Source organism: Cyprinodon tularosa, unplaced genomic scaffold (assembly GCF_016077235.1).
Source record: "Cyprinodon tularosa strain WSP-4 unplaced genomic scaffold, ASM1607723v1 ctg486, whole genome shotgun sequence".
Taxonomy (NCBI): Eukaryota; Metazoa; Chordata; class Actinopteri; order Cyprinodontiformes; family Cyprinodontidae; genus Cyprinodon; species Cyprinodon tularosa.
The window spans coordinates 112,814-128,324 of NW_024039214.1; the positions used below are offsets into that span (position 1 = coordinate 112,814).

At 39.7% G+C, this 15,511-nt stretch overlaps 1 protein-coding gene and 1 long non-coding RNA gene across 2 annotated transcripts in view; both read left to right on the plus strand.

Moving 5' to 3' along the window:
• Positions 1 to 15,511, plus strand: part of LOC119794651 — a 181,985-nt gene that overhangs the window by 102,638 nt on the left and 63,836 nt on the right. The window lies entirely within an intron of this gene.
• On the plus strand, positions 812 to 1,557 carry LOC119794658. Its single transcript, XR_005282243.1, has 2 exons — positions 812 to 936; positions 1,427 to 1,557. It is a non-coding gene; the product is annotated as an uncharacterized LOC119794658 (long non-coding RNA).

Here is a 15,511-nt window from a genome sequence, read left to right on the forward strand (position 1 = left end):
AAGCAATACATTTTTCCGGGTGTGGGAGTCATCAAGCTCATCAGGCTCATAGGTCATCAATCATCCATTTTGACGTAAGGTGGGGCGTTCAGTTTTTTAAAGTGTTGTGCAAATATTTGGGACGCACAAACTTGTCTCAAAAAATTCACATTGGCTGGACTGAGGATGCTTTTAAAGGTACTTTAATAATAATTATTGGAAGCCTAAAGTCAACCTGGGAAGTCTCCAAGCATGACCCATTGGTATCAAAGATGATCTGAGTAAAAACAAAAAGCTGTTTTCACTGGATGATTTTATTCATAAAAGAAACAAATCTATCCACATCTGGGTCTAATTACCTGCTGATCAGCAGAATCAAGCAGAAACTGTGTAGAACCCATCTGTCAACATGAATATAAAAATCCCCAACAACAACACAACAGGCCTGGATCTGAAGAGGTGAGAACACAAGTCACCAATATCTCAGTTTCAAAAAGAGAAAGACCAAAGGAACCAGGAAATTGAACAGAACTACATCAACATGTATTTTGATTTAAAACATCCAGGTAGTTTCCTGTTTAACTCTAGTTTATTGGATAAGCTGCTTTTACAGGTTCTGTCTGGATCCTGCAGACTGGAAACAAGAAAACAAACCAGGGATGCCCAGGTCTCTAAAATAGGAACAGTTCTGGGCGTTTGTACCATCAGAGTTTCTACAGTTTTTTTTTTATGGGTCCGCTTGCAGCATTAATCATTAAACAGGTTGAAGTTGTATAAAGTTATATAGCAGCTGATCTTTGCCCTGTGAGCTGGATTATTATAACTGTTTTCAGAGTAACAGAAGCTTTCAGACTCAGAGGAACAACAGCACAGAAGAAGTCCAGGAGTTGCTCTTCTTCTACACAGACCTGGTCCAGACAGCAGAACTGAGTGATGAAGTTCATGGGAGGAAACTGAGTGAGTTTGTCTTTATTTATTAAAATCTCCAAACTAAGATTTAGTCTCCTGATGAGACACGAGTCTGATCCCATGAAACTGTACAGCAGTAGGCTGTGAGTGAAAGCTGAGAAGCTGCAGGTTGTTCCTAGCAATCCCACTCTACGCGTTCATCCCCTCTGCTGCTGCTTTGTACCTCAACAGACCAACTCTGACTGTAATGTTATGTTTATCCCTCAGAAAACTTTCAGACTGGAGTTCTTATCAAATTCAGGTTCTGGACCAGACTTTGACTCCAGTTGATCTTTAACTAGTTTTATTGCAGATCAGAGTTCATGTCTGATGAGCCTATTGATAAACATGGAATAATGTTGACTCACCAGTCAGAGACTGCAGAGGGATTTCTACGGAGAATATTTTAACAGACATCAGTGAGCGCCACCTTCTGTTTTCTGTCAGTGTTGTTGATCAGAGTTGATGTTTGGCTGAATGATGAGTTTTTCCTCCTCAGATGAAGGTAGAAGGTGTGTGAGCTGATGTGAAGTGAGCAGCATGGATCAGTGTGAGGACAGAGAGGACAGAGTCCCTCCCTCTAAAACCACTCTGTGTGGAGAACATGAGGACCAGAGCAAAGTTCAGAGGTCAGATCACCATCTCTAACTGTCCAGGACTCTTCTCCATGTCAGAGCTCAGCATGAACATCACCAAACCATCTTTATTCACAGGAAACAACCAGAACCAGAACCCAGGAGTGTGTCCTTAAAAACCAACAGGTCAAAGGATGATTATACTGCTTTTACATCATACCAGCATTCAGCAGCAAACAGGTGAGCTGTTTATAAACAGTCCAATAATTAATTTAAACAAAATGTAAACTAAATTAACTACATTTAAACATTATTCCATCATATTAATGTGAACACAACTCTTTCTCACATGTCTCTGTTTACATGCAATTCAGTTTGTTATATGGCACCAATTCACAATACATGTAATCTCAAGCCACTATACAGAGACAATTCAACCAGATGAAACCGTCAGATTGCTTCAAATTTTTCTAAGGAAAACCAGCTGATTGCATCGACTCATTGACTCTTCAGCAATCCCTCACACCAAGCATGCTTGTAGCGACAGTGGAGAGGAAAAACTCCCTTTGAAGAGGAAGAAACCTCCAGCAGAACCAGGCTCAGTGTGAGCGGCCATCTGCTGAGGCCGACTGGGGTTCAAGGAGACAGAAGCAGACATAGAAAAAGAAGCATAGATACAAAAGGCAACAGGAGAATGCCAGTGGCTGAAAGTTGGATGGGATTTTACGAACAGTCGCAGGGGAGTAGGCTGCCATTCGGCCGGCGGTTGACTACGAAGGGCCATCTTGAATGGCTACTACTGTATATCAAAAATCTGATTGCACTTTATGTTCCTAACAGAGAACTTCATTCTTAATCTGCAGGTTTACTAGTGGTTCCCAGACTGCAGGCATGTCTTGAAGACATAAAACCTTGAATGACTCTTAACTTTCTGCTCGTGAATGCAGACAAAACAAAAGTTATAGTTTTTGGAACAGAGTGTTTGAAAAATAAGCTGATTAGTCAGTCACTTCATTTGGATGGGATTAAACTGATATCAGATAATAAAGTTAAAAAAGAAACCTTGGCATTATTTTTTTTATCAGGACCTGTCATTTAAATCCCATATCAAAGAGGTTTCTAGAATTTCCTTCTTTCATCTGAGGAATATTGCAAAAATTAGAGATCTCCTATCCAGGGTTGATGCTGAGAAACTAGTCCATGCATTTGTTACTTCAAGGCTGGACTATTGTAATTCTTTACTATCAGGAAGTCCACAAACTGTAGTTAAAAGCCTTCAGCTGATCCAAAATGCTGCAGCCAGAGTTCTGATGAAAATGAAAAAGAGAGATCTCTCCTATCCTGGCTTCTCTTCATTGGCTTCCTGTTAAATCCAGAATAGAATTTAAAATCCTCCTTCTCACATATAAAGCCTTAAATGGCCAAGCTCCATCTGATATCAGAGATCTGATTGTTCCTTATGTTCCTAACAGAGCACTTCGCTCTCAATCTGCAGGTTTACTAGTGGTTCCTAGAATTTCTAAAAGTAGAATGGGAGGCAGATCTTTTAGTTATCAGGCTCCTCTCCTGTGGAACCAACTACCAGTTTTAGTCCGTGAGGCAGACACCCTGTCTACTTTTAAGGCTAGGCTTAAAACTTTCCTTTTTGATAAAGCTTCTAGTTAGAGTGGCTCAGGTTATCCTGAGCTATCTCTATAGTTCTGCTGCTATAGGCTTAGACTGCTGGAGGACATAGGGACCCCTTTTTTAACATTCTGCTTCATTCTATCTCTATTCTCCCACTCTGCTAGCCTGTTAAACCAGACTAAATGTGAGATTAAAGGTGTTATTTAGTCTGGACCCGATGAATGAGACATCAGAAGATTGTTGATGAGAACAACCCGTTGTCTTTCAAACCAAGTCTGTGCCTAATGGCCAACGCTCTGACCAATGAGAGCCACTGACTGTGACGTAGGAAGTGTGACAGCAAGCTGGTGGAGGAGTTTAAATAAACATTCTGTTCCTGCTCACGTTTCAACAGAAGCCCCAATTGTAACCCTTCCAAAACTGAATCAATAATCGCCATCAGTCCTTCACACACGGCTATGCCGAGAGAAGGCCGCTGCAGATGGGCTGCGGTTAGCCCTGGCTGCCGTTAGCCTCGGAGCTCCGCTTGCCGCGGTCCTCTCAAGTTCGGAAATTGTTTTTTTAATTACGCATTAAATCAGTAAATGGACCATATAGTGACGCTTTAAGGTATAATGTTCTTGCCTCAAATGATCTTAAACGTACTTTTATTGAACAGCAGCAACAGACAAGAGAACTTTTAACTGAATGGAGCACTCCATTGAAAGCTGCTGCTGCCGTAGTGCATGCTACTGTTGTGCTTTCTCCAGCGGTGTGCAGCCTTGTCGCCGCACCCTCAAAAAACCCCCACCTTGCATTCAGACATTCAAAACAGATCTCTGCGTTGTGATTGGGCTGCCAGATTTAGGGCCGGGCGCATTGATCGAGGCTAGACCAACTCGCAGGAAAAAATTATTTTGGCCGCTGGTGAGTGGGACTAGTTTACTATTCTCCCACTCTGCAGAATCTGTTAGTTCAATCTCTAACGTTCTGCTTTTTCTCATAGTAGCTTCATCTGGTCTGTTCCTGTTTGGCTGTGACTCCATCCTGGAGAGAAATATCAGCTGTGCTGCTGCCATCTACACTTTTGTTTATAGATGCTGGAGCTGGGCCATTTTTGTATGCAACCATTTTTGGCATTTACTTAATCATATTTTGTTACTTTAACACAATTGTTTCATGTTGGCAGCGTAGGACATAAAACAATTCTGTTAAAGTAACTAAACATGATTAAGTAAAAGCCGTTGCATTATTTTTTTCAGTGTATTTCTCTGACTGTGATTGACTCAATTTATTCTCTTTCATCCTCTGATTTTTTTTTCTTTTTGTATCTCTGCTTCTGTCTCCTTGAACCCCAGTGGGCCTCAGCAGATGGCCGCTGACACTGAGCCTGGTTCTGCTGGAGGTTTCTTCCTGTTCAAAGGGAGTTTTTCCTCTCCACTGTCAATACAAGCATGCTTAGTGTTAGTTGATTGCAATCAACTGGTTTTCCTTAGATAGAAAAATTTGAACCAATCTGACTGTATGATCTGGTGGAATTGGTTCTCTTAAGTGCCTTGAGATGACATGATGTGAACTGGCGCTTTATAAATGAACTGAAATGAATTGAATGAGAATAAAGCTGCTGTTCTGAAGAGGTTTAATCATCAGTTAAAGACTAATACTAACAGCATGAACATAATGGAACTCATTTCTCCATCAGCATTCTGACACTGATCCAATGGAATGAAGTTTGTCAGGATAGAAGATCAGAACACATCAAACACTGTTCTACATCCAAATTTTCTGATTATTGTTCAGTTCCTGCTAACAAACCCAAACATCATCCCTTATTAATTATCATCAGAGCTTTAATTAATTATCAGATCCACTTCAAACTAGATCCACTGTGGCATACTGTGGGAGTTCTGTGCTTCTCTGTTTTACTTTAAATACATTATTAGACTAAGATTGAATTCAGGGTTTTTTCTTCAGGATCCAACAGAACCTCAAACCAGAACAAGAACCAGAACCCAGCTGTGTTTCCTTAAAGAGCGACTGGTCAAAGGAAGACATTCTTGATTTTAAATCAGAACAACCTTCAGCTGCAAATAGGTGAGCTTTGCTTTTTTTTTAATGTTTAAAACTGAACTGACTCAGTTTGAAATGTTTTTATTCCACATTTTTATTCCTATTAATGAAACTGTACAATTTCCCCCCCAATAAATCAGTCTCCTGTGAGTTCAGGGTAATCATTGTTGGAGGTGTCTTTAACTCCCAAACCCTCCGCACCACACTGGGTTGATGGAAAACATGATCTCTCACTGTTATCTGCAAACATCAGTGAAATCAGCAGCTTCTAAAGTTCATCTGTGTTCATTCAAAATGATCAGCAGTCTGATTATTAGCAAACTGCTCCACAGTCTCCTTCAGCAGCCGCTACATGTCATCAGAAATACAAGATCATTGACCTGCTGCTGGAGGAAGTTTGATGATAAGAACAAGATGAAGCTTTGATAGGAAATTTAGTGTGGATTACTACATTAATGAAAGGTCTTTGAATGCATCATTATTATCTGTATTAAAGCTATACAGAAGCTCAGGAATGATCAGCTGAGAATAAAGCTGCTGATATAAAGGGGTTTAATCATCACTTTAAGACTAGAACAAGTAAAACAAACAAATAGAAAATAAATGAATTGAGATTGAATTTTGAATTTTTCCTTCAGGATCCAACAGAACCTCAAACCAGAACCCAGCTGTGTTTCTTTAAAGAGCGACTGGTCAAAGGAAGACATTCTTGATTTTAAATCTGACCAACCTTCAGCTGCAAAGAGGTGAGCTCTGATAAATGTTTTAACTCTACGAAACTGAACTGACTTAGTTTGAAATGTTTTTATTCCTATTAATGAAACTGTACACCCCCCCAATAAATCAGTCTCCTGTGAGTTCAGGGTAATGATTGTTGGAGGGGTCTTTAACTCCCAACCCCTCCGCACCACACTGGGTTGAACTACTATGATTAAACAGAGTCGCTATGATCAGTAGATTAGCCACCTGACCCAGCCACCTCATATTAGCTAAGAAGGCTGCACGGCATAATGCAAGATGGGAAATCTCAGGAAATCTTCTCCATCTCAGGCAGGACCTGTGTTTGGCGGACGGCTTCTAACAGCTCCTCTGCAAACAGCAATCTTGGCCCCGTGTTGCTCCTTCGGTGGTTAGATTTAGGTTACTAGAGCTGGATTAGCTTTCCTCTGCTGCAGCAGGCCATTTCAAGAAACATTGCCTTCATCTTGGTTTGAATCATGGGGAAATAAAAGCAACAATACTAAGATCACCTCCTTTAGAATCGTAAGAGAGGTGGTCTGGCTAAATGCAGCAAGCACAGACCTCTCTGGAGGGATTTGGTCGAAAACTTAGTGTAGCCTTCAGCTCTGGAAACACTTTGGTCTAGACTTTAGCAGCCGTGGACTGCCTGAAACAGGAAGTTTCTTCACATGGGAGGAGTTCTGGTTACATCATCGACATTTGATACCAACAATGCCATTACTAATAGATATAACAGAACTAACTGTGAGACACTTTATCAATACAGTACATACTATGCCAAAGGAAAGTTTATTTTATATTTGTTTTTTATGTATATTCCATCAATAAGTTGCATAAAAATTATGCTTCTTATCTTCGACAACTCCGATTAAGTTATTTGAGAATCCCAATCAGGTTAGCTCTGTTCATCACTGTTTAATACAGGTTAAATGATAAGCCTATAAAATCCCACAGCCTGATGCTGAAACCTCTATCCAGCTTTATAACAGACTTTTATCTCTGACCTTCAGCACAGCCATAAATTCTAACCAACATTCCAGGCAAGGAACTCTTCTTTTATAACAAACTCAATCTTGGCTAACTTGGAGGCTACACAACTAGTTTGGATAGGTAGCTTTACTATTAATGTGCATGCAAATTTTGTAGATAAGTAAACAGTAATGACAATTTCGGGTACTGATTTTTGCTCATTTGTACTTAAGAAAAAAAAATAATAATCCTCTAACATTGCATGTCCAGCCTCTCATTTCATGCTGACATTGCATTGCAATTATTCCTTAAGTTGTCGCTGTTGCTACATCTTATGCCACTCACTCTGGCATCGGGCAAAAAAATAAGTTTGTATGCCCAGTTGGGTGTACAGAGGAGGGAGGGGGAACAAGTAGGATGATTTCTCCACAACATGCGGTAAGAGCCGCCCAGAGAGTTCCAAGAGCTAGACAGAGCAGCCTGTAGAGCGGAAACCAGCAGACGCTAAAGAGTAGAAGAGTCCAGAGGCAGAATCCAGAGCAGTCCGAACACAGGAAACAGGCAAAAACAGACCGGAACAGGGGCAAGCCAAAACTCAGGAATCCAAAGACAGTCAGGATCAGGCAGTCAAAGAAAACACAACAGGGTACGCTAGACACTTCTCACATTCGACTCAAATTATCTGGCATTGATGGCTGGAAAAAGACAGGATGAATAGGAACTGGAAAAGGTAAATCAGAGGAGGGCAGATGAAAACCAGGCAGAGTCAAACAGGTGGAAGGAATGAAACTAATAATCCAGTCATAAGTGCCAAGATCATGACACGTTTTTATTTCAGGGAGGATGTCATCCCCCTAAACTTGACTACTGGCTACAATCATCCGGGGCAGCAGGGCTTGTATCCTTGTATTACTTACCAGATAACCCTGGAGCTTGAGGAAGATTTATCAATGACATAAACAACAAAAAAGAACATTTAAACCTGTCTAGTGGCGTTCCCTTAACTCCTACAAAATATTCTAACTCTTTCTAAAAGAATTTTATGATCAAACTGTATCAAATGCAGAATTGGTATCTAGTAGGACATGAACAGATACAAGTCTAATATCTGAGGCCATGAGAATATCATTAGTGACACCAGAGCTGTTTCAGTGCTATGATGAGGTTTAAAACCAGACTGAACCTCTTCAAAAAGTTCTTTATCTTGTAAGTGGTCACACTTTTGTTTCGCAACAATTTTCTCAAGAATTTTAGATAAGAAAGAAATATTGGATTTAGGTTGATATTTAAACGAGTCATCAAGATCAAGATAGGGTTTCTTAAATAAAACTTTCCAAAAAAGTAAAAAAAAAACAATGCACTGGACTTTGTTTCCAATTAAAGTTTAATACCCAGTGGACAGTGCTTGATTGGAGCCAATTTCATCCTACAACAGGACAATGACCCTAAACACACCTCCAAATTGTGCAAGAACTATTTAGAGCAGAAGCAGGCAGCTGGTATTCTATGGGTAATGGAGTGGCCAACGCAGTCACCAGATCAGAAACCCATTGAGCTGTTGAGGGAGCAGCTTGACCGTATGGTACGCAAGAAGTGCCCATCCAACCAATCCAACTTGTGGAAGTTGGAAGTTTGGATTCCTGAATCTGGCAGTTTAAAATCCAGTTGTCTTTCACCAATTTAGTTATTTAGACTAGACCTTTTAACAACGTTATTAGTCACCAACCAACTAAACCAAGTATTCTGGTTGGCCGGCCCGTGCAGGACTTGTTGGCCCCCGGCCCCCCCTAACGATCCTTGAGGTAAAGGGTTGATCAGAACCAAAAACTTGAATCCTCAGCTCAGCTTGACTCTCAGAAGATCCTTCCAGGGGAGAGAAGGTCCGAAACATCCAGTTGACTTCCTGCCAAGAGGCAAAGACAAAACAGGTTAAAACTCAGGTAGACAAAACCTCAGTTTGACTCAGCAAAACTCAGCTTGGCTAGAGTACCCAAAACTGGCAAAACACTCTTGCGTCGAGGTAGTGGCAGTCAGCAGCTTAAGAGCACTCCGTTAATGTGGAAACCTTCCGTAGGTGAGGAGGCCAACCAAAACCAGGTGCCGCCTGGTGGAGGAAGGAAGACAAACACAAAACAAACCACATAGACTGGAATCCTAACACCAATCATAGTTAAAGGGGTGCTAGTGATCATATCTTTAATAGAATTATTCTTATTTATAAAGAATTCCATAAAATCATTACTGCTAAGAATGGATGGACGGTTCAACAGAGCTATGGCTCTGGGTGAGTTTTCCAACTGTATTAAAAAGATATCTAAGACTATTCTTGTTCTCCTCTATTAATGAGGAGAAATATGCTACTCTTGCTTTACGTAGGGTCATACAGCAGTTAACTGTTTTTTCAGGCTAGGTAGGATTCCCGTAGTCATGCAGATTGCCATTTTCTCTCCAGTTTTCTTGCAGTTTACTTTAAAGAGTGCAGCTCTGCATTAAGCCAGGAAGCAAGCTTTCTATTTTCTATGTTTTTCTTTGTCAAAGGGACCACGTTATTCAAGGCAGTACGCAGAGAACTAGTAACCCCACCAACAATGATTTGTCAAGGGGGATACATAAATGTAAAGCAGTGTGTGATGGAAGCTAAATATTGGAAATAATCACAGGATTATATTGTTGTTATGATATGAAATTATCATGTTAGATGATATTGGATCCAAAATAAGTTGTTCCTCCATCCAACTGAATCAATCTTGTGTCACATTATTTAACCAAAGTGGAAGTTTCTGCAGAGCTTAAGGTGATGCACATGTTAGGCAAGTCATGACACTGATTCAACTATTAGATGGAAACTAAATCATCCAAACTAAATCTGATGGAAAACATGATCTCTGGCTTTTTTCTGCAAACATCAGTGAAATCAGCAGCTTCTAAAGTTCATCTGTGTTCATTCAAAATGATCATCAGTCTGATTATTAGCAAACTGCTCCACAGTCTCCTTCAGCAGCCGCTACATGTCATCAGAAATACAAGATCATTGACCTGCTGCTGGAGGAAGTTTGATGATAAAAACAAGATGAAGCTTTGATAGGACATTTAGTGTGGATTACTACATTAATGAAAGGTCTTTGAATGCATCATTATTATATGTATTAAAGCTGAACAGAAGCTCAGAAATGATCAGCTGAGAATAAAGCTGCTGATCTAAAGGGGTTTGATAATCACTTTAAGACTAGAACAAGTAAAACAAACAACTAGAAAATAAATGAATTGAGATTGAATTTTAAATTTTTCCTTCAGGATCCAACAGAACCTCAAACCAGAACCCAGCTGTGTTTCTTTAAAGAGCGTCTGGTCAAAGGAAGACATTCTTGATTTTAAATCAGACCAACCTTCAGCTGCAAAGAGGTGAGCTCTAATAAATATTTTAACTCTATGAAACTGAACTGACTCAGTTTGAAATGTTTTTCATCCAACCATCCATTTTCTGTCACGCTTATCCCAAGCGGGGTTGTGAGGGGTGCTGGTGCCAAAAATGAAAGACAAAAACTGTTCAAATATTGAACATCTACCAATCTATTCTACAGCCATGTCCATCAAGTAACATTTAAGATAAAATTCCAATATCCTCAACTCAATCTTGGGTGAACAATCAGCATTTATAATATTCCTCTGGATGTTCAGTTTTAAAGTTATCTGCAAATAGAACAACTGAACCCATGGAGCTCTGACAAATCAGCCACGTTTTAATACAGTTACCATGGGAACCTGAATTCTACTTAGGTACTTAGGTTCCTCTTAGGTGAAAGATGTCCCCATTTATACTTTTCAGGGTAGAGGTATGTTTTATAAAGTAGGTTTAATGAAAAGTCTAAATTTGTTAACCATGAAATCAGGGATATTCAGAATTTTGTGGTTACTCAATCTCTGTGTCTGTTGCCATATTAACACAAGCACAGCTTCCTAAATAAACTCTTACTGTCCTCTGTCTCTGGCCTCCTTAAAAACACAGAGGCCTTTACATTTCCTAATTCAGTCAGAAGAGTTCTATGCGAGCAACCCCCCGTGTCTTTTTGAAAAGGATCCAATCAATGAAGGACTGACAATAAGTCTCAGACAATTAAATATTCACTGGGAGAGGCTTCTCAGACTGTGTAAAGTTGTCCTTTCATATTCAGAAAGGCATCTTTATCAGCACTACAGTTTCACTTAACAATCTGTCTGTCAAAACTCAGAACTGTGGACCCAGAATTTCAAGCAGACAGAGGATTCACAAAAGTGTTAATCTACAACAAGCCAATTCTGCGACCTGGCAGCTAGGATGTAAAAGGAAGGAATCTCTGTAGAGGTGTTAAAGAAAAATAATCATTTTTCTTTAACAGTTAATCTTATGGCATGTGTAAAAGGTATGTTGAGCACTCTCATTTTGAACATATTTCTTAATTTTGAACAAGTTTGTTAAGATAACCTTTCCTTGAACCAAATTACTGAATTTAGGTTTGTTCCTGAGAATTTATGGTAGGAAGAGGCCCCCGCAGTCCACAGCTATCTGTGGAATCTTGTCTTTCCTTAGCCAGATGACCTTAAGAATTTCCACTTTTTCTTGTTAAAACAAAGAAGCAAATGACCCCAGATGTTTGCCGTAAATTAGGGGAAGTTCTAAGTTTTTCTGAGTGTCAGAGATAGCTCCTGGTTGGAGGAGCAAAAGCCAGCCTTATTTGAATAAATTAAATACAAGAGGTTAAAACTTTCTACACAGAAGTAACAAATCAGATTTGCTCTTACAACTCTCCAAAGATGTCTTTGTACGTCTTTGCTTTCTTTCCTTCTCTCCATTTATGTCAGGTAAATGAATGTATGTCTCCGTTGTTCTGCAGTTTCTGGTGTAAGTTTGTGCATTGTCTTACTTCTAAGTTTATGCATTGTCTTATATTGGATTAAACTCTGTAATTCTGTGACGTCAACACGCATTGCTGGTTTTCCTTGTGGCCACAAGCAGCTCGCCGAGATGGCCTGGGATCTAAAAGGAAGAGAGAGAGAGCCAAACTTTTTCCAAGTTATCTATTTTAGAATATTTTCTTCCTTAACAGAGGTTAAAACTCAGGTTAGTGACCACGTTAATTTGATGGAAGTCAATTGCGAGCATGAGTCAGTAACCTGGTTATATAGTTCTGTCCAAGCCTAGAAGAAGTAGTGGAATCTAGCTGGATTATTTCCCACAGCATGTGGCGGACGCTGCCCAGAGAGTTCAAGAAGCTTAAGCCAAGAAGGCTGTTGAACTGGCTGATGAGCAGAAGCGGGCAGACAAGGAAAAGCTGGAGTTTCCAGAAAGCGAAACCAAAGCCGGTGTCGATGAGGTAAACAGGAGTCCAGGCCAGAAGACCAGAGATCTAAAGAGGTAGCGAAGGGAAATCATAGTAGGGATCAGGAGACAGATCCACGGTCGTAAGCAGGCAGAATCCAGCAGGAGTTTGAAGACAGGTCAGGCAAACAGAACAGAACAGGAACAGGCAGGCTCAGAGGGCCAAAGGCAGAACTATTCAGGATCAGGCAATGAGAACAACACACAGGGTATGCTAGAGAACTCTCACCAAAGGCTTGAATAATCTGGCACTGATGACTGGGGTTAAGCGGCTTAAATAGAGGCAGGAGCAGGTGAATGAGATGAACAGTAATGAGAAATTGGGCTGAGCTAGGCAGGTGAAAGAAATTGACCGTCAAGCCAGTCATAAGTGCCAAGATCATGACACCATCACATTCAACGAGAACATTATTCCTCCTCACATTTGCAGCATTACACAGACTTGACAGGTATTTAACAGAACTGATATCGGCGAGAGAACGCTGTGTCTAATAACAGCATTACATAAAACAACTACAAAGTCAAACATTCATTGAGTATTCACTGTGCAATGTAGGATTGAATCAAAATGAGGAAGTACTGCATGAAATGATGCACTGGTCCTACCTTCTTTTAAAAATGTTTTTAAAATGCATCACCTGCTGCCATGTGCACTTCTCCTCCACCTAAATAGAATATACTGATAAACTATCATCCAGCCAGTAAACTGATTTCCCCAGTACTGTAATTGTGGTTACAAGAGACTAAGGCAGGCCGTTTGCCATTTATTAGTTTGACTGAATATGTAATTGTGATCGCTGCTTTACTTCCTGAAAATTTCAGACATAGAAATGAACATTTTTCTTATTTAAAATGAACATTTTAGATATCTTGAATATAAGTCTTACGAGTTCAAATGACTTAAGTTTCCTGATTCATTGTTTTTTTTTTTTTTCTTTTACAAATTTATGCTTGCTTATCATGGACAGGTTAATGGAAATCTTTGTTTATCAAAGCTGGACTTTCATCTTCCGGGTTCCCGAGTGAAGCACGAGTATCAGCTCACATAGTCTATTAGATCTTACCAATTCAGCTTAAGCAAATCGTCTCGCAAACCAGCAGTCTATGGACTGAATCAACTTTATCTAAACCCCCTCTTTCACCAAAAGTTTCAGGCCCCGTGGGAAACATCCCTGTTCTCATACACCTGCTTATGCATATTAAAGTAAAATTCAGTGCTAATGTTTTCTGCCAAGGTTTGAGAGCCGAGTCTTAAAATGATTGTATCAATAAAATTATTCCAATTGCATTTTTTTTTTTACCATGTGAGTCTTTCAAATTTAACTAATGTGTATTCGCGGAAATATATTTTTGATATTAATGATTTGATATCTGTATATTTAAAGTGCTTTATCAAGTGGGAATGCTTAAGCATTCATCGTCACCGTGACCATCGTCACCGTGGCCAAATAGTTTTTAGTAGAAACATGAAAGTTGGCACAGTCGAAGCCCAGGGATGTCTGACACCCAGAGTGAAAGAATTTTTTGAATACCCTATATGGCTTTGGCTTCAATGATTGGAAATTCATGAAGTATCATTGCTTGATCTGACCCTTTGCTTAACACACAACCCTGCTGAACTTTCAAAATAAGACTACAGAGACCCTACAAAATAAAAGCCTCTACATTACACTCATATATTTATTGCAGCATATGGCTAAACATTATGCCACAAACTCAACCCCTTTTTAGAAATTAGACCTTAGGGGGCTTTTCAAAACACACCCCACAGCAAAATAAAAAATAAAAGCCTCCCATTGCCACTTCATTTACTGCCCTGATAACAGGGGAAAAGAGTGATTTAAGGATTGGAAAGTCATGAAGTATCATTGTTGGGTCTGACCCTTTTCTCAACACACAACCCTGCTAGACTGCCAGAACAAGAATCCAGGTACCCTACAAAATAAAAGCCTCCTTATTATACTCAAGTATTAAATGATGCAAATGGCTCACCATTATGACCCAATCTCCACCAGCTTGTTTCTATTACACTCTTGGGACCTTTTCAAAACACACCCCAGAGCAAATTTAACAATAAAAGTCTCCCATTTACGCTCTAATACAGCATCTATTCACCCAATAACATGGAAAACCAGTGATTTCAATCTATATCACTGCTGGGCATGACCCTTCCCTTGACACACATCCATGGTAGACTTTCAAAATAAGACTACAGGGACTCTACAAAATAAAAGCCTATTTTATATGCACACTCTTTCTTTGTGACATATGGGTCATAGGTATGACCTGAACTCAACCAATTTCTTCAGATTACACTACCAAGGGCTGTTGACATCACACCTAAGTGCACATTTCTTAATGAAGCTCTAACATTTCTTCTTTAATAAAGCATCTGCTAACCTCGTAAGCAGTCGCTTTGCTTCTGTCAACTTGCAGGTAAACAGATACTTTTAGACTTTTTCTTCTGATTAATCAACTTTAACTAAATGTTTTGCTTTTAAGATGAGGGTAATTCTGCCATTATTCTGCCAAATGATTAATTTGGCAGCTAATTGTTCTTTTTTCATTCAGCAAAAAAAGCATTCCCACTTTGATGTTTCTCCAAAACAGCTTTTTCTAGTTTATCTTTAATCTTAAAAATTGTCATGTTCTTGCCACTGATGACTGGCTAACTCTTGCTCATTTCATGCACATTTCTAAGTCCACCCAATTTCTCATTGCTGCTCATCTGATCAACCTGCTCCAGCCTCTATCCCCTGATCTCCTGGTTCTGAATCCCGAGCATGTCCTCGATCCTGGCTTTTGATTCACCCTCTGGATTGTCCAGTCGTCCCTCTTCTGCCCCGATCTGGTCTCTTCAGTATCTTCAACTCAATTCTTACTAATACAGTTTTGTCTTTTGACATTCTGAAAAGCAGTTTCTGCTGGTAAAATTGTAATTTAGGATATGTATTTTTACAGTTCTGACTGGGAATGTGATTTTGACCAGAAAAAAATGTATTTTAGTGAATTTAAATGGAACAACCGAGGACAGTGCTTTTAAAAAGTGTTCAAACGGCCTGCCATGACAGACTATGTTTAAACTTAAGCATTATCTCAAGCAGCAATCTTTTCCCATGCCAATTACCTCTCTTTTTTGGCTGTAGTGCTGCATTAAAATACCTAGTTCTAGTGGTGTGAATAACTCTTTCCTGTTGTGAATGTGACTCCATAAATTGGGGCTCAATTGACGATGGCTTGTTATAACTGTTACCTCTGCGCTTGATGA